Source organism: Haliaeetus albicilla, chromosome 30 (assembly GCF_947461875.1).
Source record: "Haliaeetus albicilla chromosome 30, bHalAlb1.1, whole genome shotgun sequence".
Taxonomy (NCBI): Eukaryota; Metazoa; Chordata; class Aves; order Accipitriformes; family Accipitridae; genus Haliaeetus; species Haliaeetus albicilla.
In genome coordinates, this window is record NC_091512.1 from 3,245,848 (window position 1) to 3,252,248 (window position 6,401).

The window sequence follows — 6,401 nt, forward strand, 5'->3', positions numbered from 1 at the left end:
GAGGATGCGCACCGTGAGAGATTGCGTCTCTGGGCAAGCACAGATCCCAAAACCTGTTGTGCCTGTGAATAGGCTGCAGGGGGAAGGTGAAGACCAGCAAGAGCTTTCAGGGCTGCCACCTTCCGTGTGGGACAAGGAGCCGGACGTTTGCCTTTTCGGGAACAGGCTCTGCCGAGGATGCGCACCGTGAGATGTTCCTTCTCTGGGCAAGCAGAGATCCCAAAACCTGTTGTGCCTGTGAATAGGCTGCAGGGGGAAGGTGAAGACCAGCAACAGCTCTCAGGGCTGCCACCTTCCGTGTGGGACAAGGAGCCGGACGTTTGCCTTTTCGGGAACAAGCTCTGCCGAGGATGCGCACGTGAGATGTTCCTTCTCTGGGCAAGCAGAGATCCCAAAACCTGTTGTGCCTGTGAATAGGCTGCAGGGGGAAGGTGAAGACCAGCAACAGCTTTCCGGGCTGCCACCTTCCGTGTGGGACAAGGAGCAGGACGTTTGCCTTTTCGGGAACAAGCTCTGCCGAGGATGCGCACCGTGAGATGTTCCTTCTCTGGGCAAGCAGAGATCCCAAAACCTGTTGTGCCTGTGAATAGGCTGCAGGGGGAAGGTGAAGACCAGCAACAGCTTTCAGGGCTGCCACCTTCCGTGTGGGACAAGGAGCCGGACGTTTGCTTTTTCGGGAACAAGCTCTGCCGAGGATGCGCACCGTGAGATGTTCCTTCTCTGGGCAAGCACAGACCCCAAAACCTGTTGTGCCTGTGAATAGGCTGCACGGGGAAGGTGAAGACCAGCAAGAGCTTTCAGGGCTGCCACCTTCCGTGTGGGACAAGGAGCCGGACGTTTGCCTTTTCGGGAACAGGCTCTGCCGAGGATGCGTACCGTGAGGGATTGCGTCTTTGGGAAAGCAGAGATTCCCAGTGCGGTTGTGCCTGTGAATAGGCTGCAGGGGGAAGGTGAAGACCAGCAACAGCTTTCCGGGCTGCCACCTTCCGTGTGGGACAAGGAGCCGGACGTTTGCCTGTTCTGGAACAGGCTCTGCCGAGGATGCGCACCGTGAGAGATTGCGTCTCTGGGCAAGCAGAGATCCCAAAACCTGTTGTGCCTGTGAATAGGCTGCAGGGGGAAGGTGAAGACCAGCAAGAGCTTTCAGGGCTGCCACCTTCCGTGTGGGACAAGGAGCCGGACGTTTGCTTTTTTGGGAACAAGCTCTGCCGAGGATGCGCACCGTGAGATGTTCCTTCTCTGGGCAAGCACAGATCCCTAAACCTGTTGTGCCTGTGAATAGGCTGCAGGGGGAAGGTGAAGACCAGCACCAGCTCTCAGGGCTGCCACCTTCCGTGTGGGACAAGGAGCCGGACTTTTGCTTTTTTGGGAACAAGCTCTGCCGAGGATGCGCACCGTGAGAGATTGCGTCTCTGGGAAAGCATAGATCCCAAAACCTGTTGTGCCTGTGAATAGGCTGCAGGGGGAAGGTGAAGACCAGCAACAGCTTTCAGGGCTGCCACCTTCCGTGTGGGACAAGGAGCTGGACGTTTGCCTTTTCGGGAACAAGCTCTGCCGAGGATGTGCACCGTGAGAGATTGCGTCTCTGGGCAAGCAGAGATCCCAAAACCTGTTGTGCCTGTGAATAGGCTGCAGGGGGAAGGTGAAGACCAGCAAGAGCTTTCAGGGCTGCCACCTTCCGTGTGGGACAAGGAGCCGGACGTTTGCCTTTTCGGGAACAGGCTCTGCCGAGGATGCGCACCGTGAGAGATTGCGTCTCTGGGAAAGCAGAGATTCCCAGTGCGGTTGTGCCTGTGAATAGGCTGCAGGGGGAAGGTGAAGACCAGCAACAGCTTTCAGGGCTGCCACCTTCCGTGTGGGTCAAGGAGCCGGACGTTTGCCTTTTCGGGAACAGGCTCTGCCGAGGATGCGCACCGTGAGAGATTGCGTCTCTGGGCAAGCAGAGATCCCAAAACCTGTTGTGCCTGTGAATAGGCTGCAGGGGGAAGGTGAAGACCAGCAACAGCTTTCAGGGCTGCCACCTTCCGTGTGGGACAAGGAGCCGGACGTTTGCCTTTTCGGGAACAGGCTCTGCCGAGGATGCGCACCGTGAGATGTTCCTTCTCTGGGCAAGCAGAGATCCCAAAACCTGTTGTGCCTGTGATTAGGCTGCAGGGGGAAGGTGAAGACCAGCAACAGCTTTCAGGGCTGCCACCTTCCGTGTGGGACAAGGAGCCGGACGTTTGCTTTTTTGTGAACAAGCTCTGCCGAGGATGCGCACCGTGAGATGTTCCTTCTCTGGGCAAGCAGAGATCCCAAAACCTGTTGTGCCTGTGAATAGGCTGCAGGGGGAAGGTGAAGACCAGCAACAGCTTTCCGGGCTGCCACCTTCCGTGTGGGACAAGGAGCCGGACGTTTGCTTTTTTGGGAACAAGCTCTGCCGAGGATGCGCACCGTGAGATGTTCCTTCTCTGGGCAAGCACAGACCCCAAAACCTGTTGTGCCTGTGAATAGGCTGCAGGGGGAAGGTGAAGACCAGCAAGAGCTTTCAGGGCTGCCACCTTCCGTGTGGGACAAGGAGCCGGACGTTTGCCTTTTCGGGAACAGGCTCTGCCGAGGATGCGCACCGTGAGGGATTGCGTCTTTGGGAAAGCAGAGATTCCCAGTGCGGTTGTGCCTGTGAATAGGCTGCACGGGGAAGGTGAAGACCAGCAAGAGCTTTCCGGGCTGCCACCTTCCGTGTGGGACAAGGAGCCGGACGTTTGCCTTTTAGGAACAGGCTCTGCCCAGGATGCGCACCGTGAGAGATTGGGTCTCTGGGAAAGCAGAGATTCCCAGTGCGGTTGTGCCTGTGAATAGGCTGCAGGGGGAAGGTGAAGACCAGCAACAGCTTTCAGGGCTGCCACCTTCCATGTGGGACAAGGAGCCGGACGTTTGCCTTTTCGGGAACAGGCTCTGCCGAGGATGCGCACCGTGAGGGATTGCGTCTTTGGGAAAGCAGAGATTCCCAGTGCGGTTGTGCCTGTGAATAGGCTGCACGGGGAAGGTGAAGACCAGCAACAGCTTTCCGGGCTGCCACCTTCCGTGTGGGACAAGGAGCCGGACGTTTGCCTTTTCGGGAACAGGCTCTGCCGAGGATGCGCACCGTGAGAGATTGCGTCTCTGGGAAAGCAGAGATTCCCAGTGCGGTTGTGCCTGTGAATAGGCTGCAGGGGGAAGGTGAAGACCAGCAACAGCTTTCAGGGCTGCCACCTTCCGTGTGGGACAAGGAGCCGGACGTTTGCCTGTTCTGGAACAGGCTCTGCCGAGGATGCGCACCGTGAGAGATTGCGTCTCTGGGAAAGCAGAGATCCCAAAACCTGTTGTGCCTGTGAATAGGCTGCAGGGGGAAGGTGAAGACCAGCAAGAGCTTTCAGGGCTGCCACCTTCCGTGTGGGACAAGGAGCCGGACGTTTGCCTTTTCGGGAACAGGCTCTGCCGAGGATGCGCACCGTGAGATGTTCCTTCTCTGGGCAAGCAGAGATCCCAAAACCTGTTGTGCCTGTGAATAGGCTGCAGGGGGAAGGTGAAGACCAGCAACAGCTCTCAGGGCTGCCACCTTCCGTGTGGGACAAGGAGCCGGACGTTTGCCTTTTCGGGAACAGGCTCTGCCGAGGATGCGCACGTGAGATGTTCCTTCTCTGGGCAAGCAGAGATCCCAAAACCTGTTGTGCCTGTGAATAGGCTGCAGGGGGAAGGTGAAGACCAGCACCAGCTTTCCGGGCTGCCACCTTCCGTGTGGGACAAGGAGCCGGACGTTTGCTTTTTTGGGAACAAGCTCTGCCGAGGATGCGCACCGTGAGATGTTCCTTCTCTGGGCAAGCACAGATCCCAAAACCTGTTGTGCCTGTGAATAGGCTGCAGGGGGAAGGTGAAGACCAGCAACAGCTTTCAGGGCTGCCACCTTCCGTGTGGGACAAGGAGCCGGACGTTTGCCTTTTTGGGAACAAGCTCTGCCGAGGATGCGCACCGTGAGGGATTGCGTCTTTGGGAAAGCAGAGATTCCCAGTGCGGTTGTGCCTGTGAATAGGCTGCAGGGGGAAGGTGAAGACCAGCAAGAGCTTTCAGGGCTGCCACCTTCCGTGTGGGACAAGGAGCCGGACGTTTGCCTTTTCGGGAACAGGCTCTGCCGAGGATGCGCACCGTGAGAGATTGCGTCTTTGGGAAAGCAGAGATCCCAAAACCTGTTGTGCCTGTGAATAGGCTGCAGGGGGAAGGTGAAGACCAGCAACAGCTTTCAGGGCTGCCACCTTCCGTGTGGGACAAGGAGCCGGACGTTTGCCTTTTCGGGAACAGGCTCTGCCGAGGATGCGCACCGTGAGAGATTGCGTCTTTGGGAAAGCAGAGATTCCCAGTGCGGTTGTGCCTGTGAATAGGCTGCACGGGGAAGGTGAAGACCAGCAACAGCTTTCAGGGCTGCCACCTTACGTGTGGGACAAGGAGCCGGACGTTTGCCTTTTCGGGAACAGGCTCTGCCGAGGATGCGCACCGTGAGATGTTCCTTCTCTGGGCAAGCACAGATCCCAAAACCTGTTGTGCCTGTGAATAGGCTGCAGGGGGAAGGTGAAGACCAGCAACAGCTTTCCGGGCTGCCACCTTCCGTGTGGGACAAGGAGCCGGACGTTTGCCTTTTCGGGAACAAGCTCTGCCGAGGATGCGCACCGTGAGATGTTCCTTCTCTGGGCAAGCACAGATCCCAAACCTGTTGTGCCTGTGAATAGGCTGCAGGGGGAAGGTGAAGACCAGCAAGAGCTTTCCGGGCTGCCACCTTCCGTGTGGGACAAGGAGCCGGACGTTTGCCTTTTCGGGAACAGGCTCTGCCGAGGATGCGCACCGTGAGATGTTCCTTCTCTGGGCAAGCACAGATCCCAAAACCTGTTGTGCCTGTGAATAGGCTGCAGGGGGAAGGTGAAGACCAGCAACAGCTTTCCGGGCTGCCACCTTCCGTGTGGGACAAGGAGCCGGACGTTTGCCTTTTCGGGAACAAGCTCTGCCGAGGATGCGCACCGTGAGATGTTCCTTCTCTGGGCAAGCACAGATCCCAAAACCTGTTGTGCCTGTGAATAGGCTGCAGGGGGAAGGTGAAGACCAGCAAGAGCTTTCCGGGCTGCCACCTTCCGTGTGGGACAAGGAGCCGGACGTTTGCCTTTTCGGGAACAGGCTCTGCCGAGGATGCGCACCGTGAGATGTTCCTTCTCTGGGCAAGCACAGATCCCAAAACCTGTTGTGCCTGTGAATAGGCTGCAGGGGGAAGGTGAAGACCAGCAACAGCTTTCAGGGCTGCCACCTTCCGTGTGGGACAAGGAGCCGGACGTTTGCCTTTTCGGGAACAGGCTCTGCCGAGGATGCGCACCGTGAGATGTTCCTTCTCTGGGCAAGCAGAGATCCCCAAACCTGTTGTGCCTGTGAATAGGCTGCAGGGGGAAGGTGAAGACCAGCAACAGCTTTCAGGGCTGCCACCTTCCGTGTGGGACAAGGAGCCGGACGTTTGCCTTTTCGGGAACAGGCTCTGCCGAGGATGCGCACCGTGAGGGATTGCGTCTCTGGGAAAGCAGAGATTCCCAGTGCGGTTGTGCCTGTGAATAGGCTGCAGGGGGAAGGTGAAGACCAGCAAGAGCTTTCAGGGCTGCCACCTTCCGTGTGGGACAAGGAGCCGGACGTTTGCCTTTTCGGGAACAGGCTCTGCCGAGGATGCGCACCGTGAGATGTTCCTTCTCTGGGCAAGCACAGATCCCAAAACCTGTTGTGCCTGTGAATAGGCTGCACGAGGAAGGTGAAGACCAGCAACAGCTTTCAGGGCTGCCACCTTCCTTGTGGGACAAGGAGCCGGACGTTTGCCTTTTCGGGAACAGGCTCTGCCGAGGATGCGCACCGTGAGAGATTGCGTCTCTGGGAAAGCAGAGATCCCAAAACCTGTTGTGCCTGTGAATAGGCTGCAGGGGGAAGGTGAAGACCAGCAACAGCTTTCAGGGCTGCCACCTTCCGTGTGGGACAAGGAGCCGGACGTTTGCCTTTTCGGGAACAGGCTCTGCCGAGGATGCGCACCGTGAGAGATTGTGTCTTTGGGAAAGCAGAGATTCCCAGTGCGGTTGTGCCTGTGAATAGGCTGCACGGGGAAGGTGAAGACCAGCAACAGCTTTCAGGGCTGCCACCTTCCATGTGGGACAAGGAGCCGGACGTTTGCCTTTTCGGGAACAGGCTCTGCCGAGGATGCGCACCGTGAGATGTTCCTTCTCTGGGCAAGCACAGATCCCAAAACCTGTTGTGCCTGTGAATAGGCTGCAGGGGGAAGGTGAAGACCAGCAACAGCTTTCCGGGCTGCCACCTTCCGTGTGGGACAAGGAGCCGGACGTTTGCCTTTTCGGGAACAAGCTCTGCCGAGG